At 37.5% G+C, this 10,942-nt stretch overlaps 1 pseudogene; it reads left to right on the forward strand.

Moving 5' to 3' along the window:
* The first annotated feature begins 3,648 nt into the window (after positions 1 to 3,648).
* LOC118605940 lies at positions 3,649 to 3,767 on the forward strand (annotated as a pseudogene).
* Positions 3,768 to 10,942: the final 7,175 nt, after the last annotated feature.

Raw genomic sequence — 10,942 nt, forward strand, 5'->3', positions numbered from 1 at the left:
GCTGGGTTAGAACCCCAAACTTTTGATTTCGTGTTACTTGCCCTTTGAACAACAACATCTTTATCTTTCTACTATGGACGATTAATTTCTCTTTAATAGCTCTCTGCTTAATCTCCCCATGATTTGTGACTGATGTTTTAATTTGTCCCCCTGACCCTGTTGTTAATTATTTGCTGCCTTCCTGCATTTCTCTGGGAAGAGCAAACCTGTGTTGTCTGGAAAAGCTTTTACTAGTCTTTCCCCCCATCCTGCTGCACTATGGTCTTGACCTTCTTAGATAACACCATCTTTTCCTAATTTATAGTTCTTAGGTCTTATTTTGTTTTTGCCTTTTTTCCCCTTATAGTTGAATGAGTTACATTAGTCTCATGTTTGTGGTTCTTATGATTTTTTAAAAATTTTCTTCCCTTCCCCTAAGCTCTTAAAGTTAAAGAAACTTTCCCTCCACCCCACTTTCTTGTTATAACTGAGGCTTACCTTGTTAATTCAAGTCTTAAGTTCCTTCTGTTTTCTATGTGTCTATTGTTTCTTTAGTGGATTTTCTCAAAACACTCCTATTCATTCTATCTTCTTTACAGAACCCTTCTGCTTATAAAACTTGGGAAAATACAAAATTTCAAATGTATTCTACAAACTATCCTGTAAGTAAATAATAATTAAAAATTGTAATGGTGACTGGTTTGACTTCAGGAAGTGAACCATTTCTTTCTTTGAGCTTCATTTTTTCCCTTGGTCGGAAGAGCGCTTCTTACTGGGAACAGTAAACAAAATTGATGTGAGATCAAATGAGAAAAAAAATACATGAAAATAATTTGTTAACCAAAAAAAAGAAAAAAAAACCAGGCAAATACATATATTATTATATATTATTATTAACATCATGGTTAACAATTAACTAGTATTATTGATAAAATCATGTATATTACAGTTAAATTAAATGCTGCTTTTGTGGACACAAGAATAGATCCCTATTCCTTTCCTAGAATTATGCATTCTAACAAACTACTTAAGACAAAGATCAGAAATCATTTGAAATGAGAATGGAAATATAATACATTTTCATTAAATGTAATGTTTGTATAAAATAAAATGTGTTTACTTGCTTGCAATTATATATATACATATTATAAGAATCATCTATTTTTCTCTTGCTGAGTCAGAACCACCTAGATAAGTCAATCCTGGATTCCTGAACTCCAAAAACTATGAGATAATAATATATATATTTTTTTAAGTGGCTAAGTTTTGGGATAATTCGTTATGTAGCAATAGGTATGTAATACAGCAAATCTATCATGACATTTCCTTGCCCTCTTTCTGGGTCCAGAGGCCTGGGTAGTGGGAGAGGACCAGACCAGGAAATTGTTACAGAATTTTCACTCTTGTGTTGTCGGATTGATGCTTTATCACTTTTTCTCTAAAGATATGCTGAGTCATGGATTTTAGGCATTCTCTTAATTCTAAAGAAAGAATCAGGAATCCGATCACATCAAGAACACAGAGTCCTGGGGACTAGTCAAGATGGCATATAAGGTGGAAGCTGTGTATACCTTTTCTCACGATGACACCAAAATTATAACAAAACTACAGAGCAACTGTTGCACAGAGTTGCCCGAGGTCTGTAGTTTCATCATGCAGAGAAGTCCTACAACTAGGGACAAAAATAAGAGGTCATCTCAAATTGGTAGGAGGGGCAGAGTTGCAAAACAGCTGGGTTCTACAACCACGTGTGGAGATGAGAATCAGGCAGGTTATCTTGGCTGCAGAGCCCCCTCCCCCACCTGAGGAGGAAGGGGTCCCAGCCCCACATTGGGATCTCCATCCCAATGTTCGGGTGCCAGGAAGAGAAGTCCCCAAAACCTCTGGCTGTGAAAACCAGCAGAGATTGTGGCTGAATGAGATGCAGACCTGCAGGAGCACAGACATTCCTCTTAAAGGGCCCACAGCCCAACTTGTTTGCTGGTGAACTCACTCACTCAGAGCTCCAGCACTGGGGCAGCTGCTTGAAGAGTGCCAGGGACATATGGGGAGAGAGAGTTGTCGGGTTTCAGGGTGATAGCTGGACGGATGGCTTTTTCCCCCAGACAGAAGTGCTGGCACTATTCATTTTTACTTTGTTAAGCTCTCCCCTCTCCCAGTATGGGGCCACCGATGCCACCATATTTGAGTAACCATCAACCTGGATAACACAGGTCACTCAGCCCAGGTGTCTCCCTAAGACTGCCTCTCTCACCTTGTGGGCCTATCCAAACTGCCTCCAGTGGTTTATTCCATACAAATGGCCTGTCTTGGCTCATGCTGCAGACTTTCCTAAAATCTCTCAAAGGCTCACAAGACCCAAAGTAGTAGCATCTGGCCTCACTGTGCCCTGTACTTCTCAATGAGCAGAACCAAGCCCTGTACTAGCAGCAGCTGGCCTTGCTTCCTGGTTTAGCTTCTTGAGGCACCTTACTCTAGGTGACTCTTACTCTAGGTGACCCTAGAGGTACACAGGCTGTGGGCAAACTTGGCCTGCCTCTAGACCCCTCCCAGGACTGTGCCACTGGGTCTCACAGGACACCTACTACATAAAGTCACTCTACTAAGACTGGGAGGCTTAGGAGTCCTAACATATAGAAACAGACACAAGGAGGCAGGCAAAATGGGAGACAAAGAACCATGTCCAACATGAAAAAACAGAACAAAGCTTCAGAAAAAGGACTAAATAAAATGGAGGCAAGCAATCTGTCAGCTGCAGACTTCAAAACACTGGTTATAAGGATGCTCAATGAACTTAGGGGAAGAGTAGAAGCTTTCAGTGAGAACTTTAACAAAGAAATATAAAACATAAAAGGTAACCAGTCAAAAATGAAGAATACGGTATGTGAGAAGAAGAGTACATTAGAGGGAATCAAAAGATTGGATGAAGTGGAGAATTGAATCAACGATTAGCAGAAGGGGTAGTGGAGGACACCCAATTGGGACAGTAAAAAGAAAAAAAGAATCCAAAAACATGAGGATAGTTTAAGAAGCCTCTGGGACAACAGCAAGCATAACAACATTCACATCATGGGATTACCAGAAGGAGAAGAGAGAGAGCAAGAAATTGAAAACCTATTTGAAGAAATAGTGATGGAAAACTTTCCTAACTTAATGAAGGAAACAGACACATAACCTCAGGAAGCTCAGAGAGTTCCAAACAAGAGAAATGCAGAGACCCGCAGCAAGACACATCATAATTAAAAGGCCAAAGGTTAAAGACAAAGAGAAAATATTAAAAGCAGCAAAAGAAAAGTAATTAGTTACCTATGAGGGAGTGCTGATAAGACTATCATCCAATTTCTCAACAGAAACTTTGCAGGCCAAAAGGGATTGGCACAAAATATTCAAAGTGATAAAAAGTAAGGATCTACAATTAATATTACTCTACCCAGCAAAGCTATCATTTAGAATTGAAAGACAGATCAAGAGTTTCCCAGACAAGAAAAAGCTAATGGAGTTCTTCCTCACTAAGCCAGTATTATAGGAAATACTGGAGAAACTTCTTTAAGAAGAAGAAGAAAAAAATATGTATCAAAAATATGAATAAAGAATGGCAATAACTACATATCTATCAACGAGTACTTCAAATGAAAAAGAATTAAATGCTCCATCAAAAGTTATGGTGGCATCTATGGCCATGCCACCCTGAACAAGCCTGATCCCCTCTGATCTCGGAAGCTAAGCAGGGTCAGCCCTGGTTAGTACTTGGATGGGAGACCACCTAGGAAGACCAGGTGCTGTAGGCATTAAAAAAAAAAAAAAAGATAAGGGATTATAAGCTGATAAGGTTTTTGCAATCTGTGAGGTCAACCAGGGGTTGCTTCACCTAAAAAAAAAAAAAAGTTATAGTGGCTGAAAGGAGAAAGGATAAGAAAATGAGTCCCTTAGTTTGCCTACAAGAGACTCAGATTAAAAGACACACAGAGACAAAAAGTAAAGGGATGGAAAAAGATATTTTATGATGAATCTATAGGATATTGTGCTGAGTCGAGTAACTCAGATAGAGAAAGACAGATGCCATATGATTTCACATACATATGGAATCTAAAGAATAAAATAAATGAAAAAGCAAACACACAAACTCATAGATATAGGGAACATTTTGTGGGTTACCAGATGGGAGGGAATTTGGGAGCGGTTGATGAAAAAGGGGGAAGAGATTAAGAAGTACAAATTGGTAGTTAAAAAATAGTCGAGGAAATATAAAGTAGAGCATAAGGAATATAGCTTATAATATTGTAATAACTATGTACAGTATCAGAGGAGTACTAGATTTATTGGGTTGATCACTTCATGAGTTATTTAGATGTCCAATCACTATGTTGTAAACCTGAAACTAATATCATATTGTATGCCAACTATAATTGAAAAATAAAAAATATTCTAAAAGAAAGAAAGAAGAAAGAAGAAAGACATAACTTTCCTCTTTTTGTGAGTATATAGGGCAATGTTTTGAGAAATCAGTTTCATCATCTTAAACCCTCATCAAAAGATATTAAATTTACTTTGAACAAATGAAATTTATAAAATTGTGCTTAATATGAATTATAATGAAAAGAAAGGGAGACTATCTAGAACTTTTTGTAACAATCAATACCTTGACGTATTCTAACTTTTGTATTATAAACAGAATTTTAATTTTGTGTTACTATATTATTTGAACACTTGTGCTAAGCTAAAAGAGGTATAGGAAAGAAAAATTTAAAAAGATAATCCTACAAATTAGTTATGGAGTGTGATGAAACCAGCTATATTTCTATTCCCTTGAAAGAGGTACTATCATTTTCAATTTAATATGAAATATATACAACCACTGAAATATACACAAACACACAAACACATGCACACACATACACACATGCACACACAATATAATTTGCCAGGGAAAACTTGCAAAAGAATTAAGTCGATAACGTGAGTCAGTAAGTAACAATTGCCAAACTGCCCCCTTGCCTGAGATGGTCATGGGAGAGAATAAAATTAAGATAAATTTTCCTAAATGACTGAATACTATCTTCTGTTTGGTGGAAAATATACAAGAAATTTTGTCTGCTGACTATAAAACAGTATCATGTATGTTTTATATGGAGAAATGACCAGAGAGAAAAGTGAGAGAGAGTTTGGAAAATTATGTGAAAAACTGCTCAAGGCAGGGTGGAAAAAAAACCCCATCGCTATTATTGCAATTAAATTCAGAAGCATGTGATTGTTTTAAATCTGAGCCACAGAGGTAGCCACATAAAACTCTTACCAGAAAAGGTAGTAAACTTGACAAACTGCCCATAAAAAGACTTAGTTTAAATAAAAATTAAGAAAAACTTGAGAAGTATAGATTTTTAGAAATAATTTTAAAACTGTCAGACTTCTAGTCAAGATGTCAGAGTAGAAAAATGCTGTGCCTGCCCCCTCCCATGACCACATCAAAATTACAACTAAATTACAGAACAGCCATTATTGAGAACTACCTAAAGGCTAGTTGAACAGAATTCCTATAACTAAGGATATAAAGAAGAAGCCACATGGATACTAGTAGGAGGGTCAGAGACTTAAAAGAAAAGGTCCCATACCTACTGTGTGGCAGTTAAGAAATAAGAGGATATTTCAGCTGCAGAGGTCCCTCCTAAAGAGCTAGGGGTCCCAACTGGACACCGAGCTCCCCAGCCAGCCCAGAGCTCCAGGGAAGAGAAGAGAAGTTCCCATAATATCTGGCTGTGAAAAACAGCAGCTGAGTGAGTTGGAGGGCCGCTGAAGATCTAGCACTTCAGGTTTTAAAGAGATCATACACAGACTCACTTTTCCACAAATGCACTCTCTCTGAGCTCCAGCACTGGTGCAGCAGCTTAAAAAGCACCAGGGATATACAAGAAAGAGTTGAATTGCCTAGATTCAGAGCAAGGGCTGGAGAGGAAGGAGTTAGGGTTAGGGTAGCTCTCTCCAGGGATGGAAGTGTTGGCAGATGCCATTGTTCCTTTGTTACATCCTCCCCCTAACCAGCCAGAAAGTGCAGGGCAGCACCAAATCTGACCTTTCCATTAATCTGGCTAACACCATTCGCCCTGATCTGGCGATCCCCTGAGACACTCCTTGTCCCACCCAACTCATATGCCCAACCCAAACCTCTTTTAATGGCTTTCCCACACAAGTGGCTGGCCTCAGCTCATACCGTGGACTTTCCTAAAATCTATAAAGTCCATAAACCCCAGACAAGCATCACCGCCCTTGGTCTGCCCTGTAACTCTTGCTAAGTGGTCTCAAGTCTAGCACTAGTGGCAATGTCCTCAGTTCATAGCCTATCCTATCCCAGGTGCTTCCAAGTTCAGCACAGGTGGCAAATAACTGCAGATAACTTTGTAGCTCTGACACAAAATCAACAGACTGGGCATACGCAGCAGCTGACCCCAGAACCAACACAACCAGTTGCCACCTTCAGACTACAGCAGAGCAACACCCAGCAAACTCCACAAGTGACATATCCAAAGGGCAGGCTTGGCAGGTACTAGAACCCCACTGAAGAAACCCCACTGACCCCAGCTCCACGGGTCAGCTCCCACAAAACAGCTGTCTGTTGTAGTCGTGACTATTACTAATGTCCAATCAGCCTGAGGGGTGATCCCACACACTGATATGTCAACAGCAATTGAGGCTGAACTACAATAAGAGGGCACACATGACACACACAAGAAACAACCCTACAGCATCCAGCTCAAGTGACCAGGGAGACTACCCCACTGAGTACCATAGGACACCTTCTATATAACACCACTGTACCAAGACTAGGAGACATAGTAGATCTACCTAATACAAAGAAACAAACACAGGGAAGCAGACAAAATGGGGAGACAAAGAATGCCCCAAGTGAAAGACCAGGACAAAACTCCAGAAAAATAACTAAACAAAATGGAGACAAGCAATCTACCAGATGCAAAGTTCAAAATAGTGGTTATAAGAACACTCAATGTACTTAGGTAAAGAATAGATAAACTCAGTGAGAACTTCAACAAAGAGATAGAAAACATAAAAAAGAACCAATCAGAAAGGAAGAATATGATAACTGAAATGAAAACTACTTTAAAGGGAATCGACAGTACATTGGATGAAGTAGAGGATCAAATCAGTGATCTGGAAGACAAGGGAGTGGAAAACATCCAATTGGGACAGCAAAAAGGAAAATGAATCCAAAATATGAGCAAACGACATTCTCATCATAGGGGTACCAGAAGAACGAGAGAGAGAGAAAGGGATTGAGAACCTATTTGAAGAAATAATGACTAAAATCTTCCCTAACTTGGTAAAGGAAATAGACATATAAGCCCAGGAAATGCAGAGAGTCCCAAACAAAATAAACCCCAAAAGGCCCACACCAAGCCATATCATAATTAAAATGCCAAAGGTTAAAGACAAAGAAAATCTTAAAGGTAGCAAGAGAAGTGGATTAGTTACCAATAAAGGAGCTCCAATCACACTGTCAGTTGATTTCTCCACAGAAACTTTGCAGACCAGGAAGGATTGGTACAAAATATTCAAAGTGATGAAAAGCAAGTACCTACAACCAAGATTTCTCTATCTAGCAAAGCTATCATTTAGAATTGAAGGACAAATAAAAAGCTTCCCAGACAAGAAAAAGCTAAAGGAGTTTATCGCCAAACCAGTATTACAAGAAATGTTAAAGGGAATATATTTGCCATTAATATATCTGGTAAAGGTTAATATCCAAGATATAAAAGGAACTCATATAACTTTATACCATAAGCACAATCTGATTAAAAATTGGACAGAGGACCTGAATAGAAATTTCCCTAAAGAAGATATAGAGATGATCAATAGACTAATAACTTGGGAATGAAATAAAATGGTGAATTCTTAAAATTTGTGTAGTTAATAAATTGTCCAAAAATTTCAGGGTATTCAAAATAACAGGTAAGAAAAAACTTGTTCATTACATTTTTATTAACAGATTTTAAGCTTGCATTTTAGTGACATGAAATACTACTTTTTCTTTTATAACAAAGAACATTACCCTTTTCCTTATGTTTAAATCAGTAAGAAAAGTGGTTTTAATTATGAATATGAATAAGATACACTAACTGCTTATAATGGGATGAGAATTTTAGGGAGTTTGGGAGGCAATGAGTATATTTTACATGTGAGAGGACTTTACATTGGAGAGGCAGCCTTTAAGATGGTTCCCAGTGATCTCTGCCTCCTTTTACTCTTGCTTTTGTATAATCTCCTCATCACGAATGTGGGCTGAACCTAGTCACTTGCTTGTAACAGAATACAGGAAAGGTGAGGATGTCACTTCTGAGATTAGGTTATAAAAATAGAGTGACTTCTGTCTTGCTCCCCCTCTCTTTCTTGTTCATTTGATGGAAGCCAGCTGCCATGTTGCAAGCCTCCCTATGAAGGGGACCAATAGTAAGGAACTGAGGGTGGCTGTTGGACAAAGGTTAACAAGCAACCAAAGTTTCAGTTCAACAATCTGTGAGGAATTTAATCCTGTCAACAACCATGTGATCCTCCCTCAGTTGAGCCTTCGGATAGCTTCCAGCCTAGCCAACACCTTGACTGTAGCCTTGTGAGAAACCCTGAACTAGAGGACCCAGCTAAATGCTCCTAGATTCCTGACCCCAAAAACCATGAGATGATGTTCGTTGTTTTAGTCATTAAGTTTTGAAGTAATTTGAATACAGCAATAGATAACTTACATTGCTCTCAAGTAGCTTATGGTCTAATTAAGTAAAGTAAATATATGAAGAGAATAGCTAACATTTACATAGTGCTTATTATATGCCGAGTACTTTTCTAACTATTTTATATGTAATTAATTTAATTCTTACAACAACTCTATGAATTTAGTATTACTACTATCACCATTTTATAGATGAGGAAATTGAGGAAACAAGAGGTCAAACAACTTGCTGATGGTCACATAGCTAGGGGTACTGGGATTCAAGCTTAGTTTGGTGCCAGAGTTCAACTTCTTAATGGCTATATTGTGATACTTATTTCCATTTTATATACCACAATAGAATTTTGCACACTTTGTGGAAGTGTATAAACACAAGGAATGAAGAATGATTTATCTAGATGACAAAAGGGTTAGAAAGATTCATAGACACCCAAGCAGGATTTGAAATATGGAAGGAAGATATTCGAGGCAGATGGAATAGCATATGCTAAGGTATAGGCCACAAAATGACATTGTACTTGCCAAGGACATGTGTTACTATTTCTTTAAAATGTTTGATTCAGTTATGTGGTCTTTTTCATATTCTGGCCTTTATTTTTATTGGTAAACACTACCATTTCTGAATTCTAGTAAGCCATTATGCTTTTTGGAAAAGAGTAGTAATGGCAAAGGTAGGAGCTCAGAATGAGGAGCAGAAAAATTATCTCACATGTTTCAACACATAGGTGATTCAGAGGATTAAAGGCATTTCTCTCTCTCTTTTATAAACACTGATCTTTAATTTTTTATGATTTATGTAAAAAATTTTTCAATTACAGTTGATATTTGGTATTATTTTATATTAGTTTCAGCTGTATAGCATAGTGGTTACACATTTATATAATTAATGAAGTGATCCCCCAATAAGACTAGTACTCATCTGGCACTATACAGTTATTATAATATTATTGACTATATGTCCCATGCTGTATTTTACATTCCTGTGACTTAAATTTTGTAACCGACAATTTATGCTTCTTAATCCATTCACATTTTTCATCCAGCCCTCAAAGTCCCTCCCTATCTGGCAACTATTGGTTTGTGCTCTGTATCTATGAGTCTTTCTGTTTTGTTTGTTCACTGATTTTGTTCTTTAGATTCCACATATAAGTGAAATCATATGGTATTTTCTTCTGTCTGACTTATTTCACTTAGGTCCATCCATGTTGTTATGAATGGTAAGATTTCATTCTTTTTTATGACCGAGTAATGTTCCATCATATATCTGTACCGTCTCTTCTTTTTTATTGACAGGCACTTCAGTTGTTTCCATATCCTGGCTATTGTAAATAATGCTGCTATGAACATAGGAATACATATGTCTTTTTGGATAACTGTTTTGGATTTTTTTTTGGATAAATACCCAGAAGTGGAATTGCTAGGTCATAAGGTAGTTCTATTTTTAATTTTTTTAAGGAAACTCCATACCGTTTTTCACAGCGGCTGCACCAATTCGCAGTCACACCAACAGTGTACGAGGGTTCCCTTTTCTCTATGTCCTCACCAACACTTGTTTATTGCTATATTGATGGCAGCTGTTCTGACGGATGTGAGGTGATAGCTTATTGTGGTTTTAATTTGTGTTTCTCAGATGATTAGTGACACTGAGCATCTTTTCATGTCTCTTGGCCATCTGTATGTCCTCTTTGGAGAAATGTCTATTCCGGTCCTCTGCCCATTTTTTATTTGGATCATTTCTCTCTTTTTGGAGTATTAAGTTATATGAGTTCTTTATATATTTTTGGATATTAATGCCTTATCGGATGTATCATTGGTGAATTCTTCCCTCAGTTGGTAGGTAGTCTTTTTGTTTTGTTGTTGGTTTCCTTTGCTGTGCAAAACTAGTTTGATGTAGTCCCATTTGTTTATTCTTTCTTTTGTTTCCATTGCAAAAGGAGATATATCAGACAAAAATATTACTAACAGCAATCAGAGACTTTCCTGCCTATCTTTTCTTCAAGGAGTTTTATAGTTTTGGGTCTTATATTTAGGTCTTTAATCCATTATGAGTTTATTCCTGTATATGGTGTTTGAAGATGGTCTAGTTTCATTTTTTTGCATGTACCTGTCCAGTTTTTCTAATATCGCGTATCCAATAGACAGTATTCATTGTATATTCTAGCCTCCTTTGTCATAGATTAATTGATCATATAGTCATGGGTTTACTTCTGGACTCTCTATTCTGTTCCATTG

Source organism: Rousettus aegyptiacus, unplaced genomic scaffold (genome assembly GCF_014176215.1).
Source record: "Rousettus aegyptiacus isolate mRouAeg1 unplaced genomic scaffold, mRouAeg1.p scaffold_m13_p_7, whole genome shotgun sequence".
NCBI lineage: Eukaryota > Metazoa > Chordata > Mammalia > Chiroptera > Pteropodidae > Rousettus > Rousettus aegyptiacus.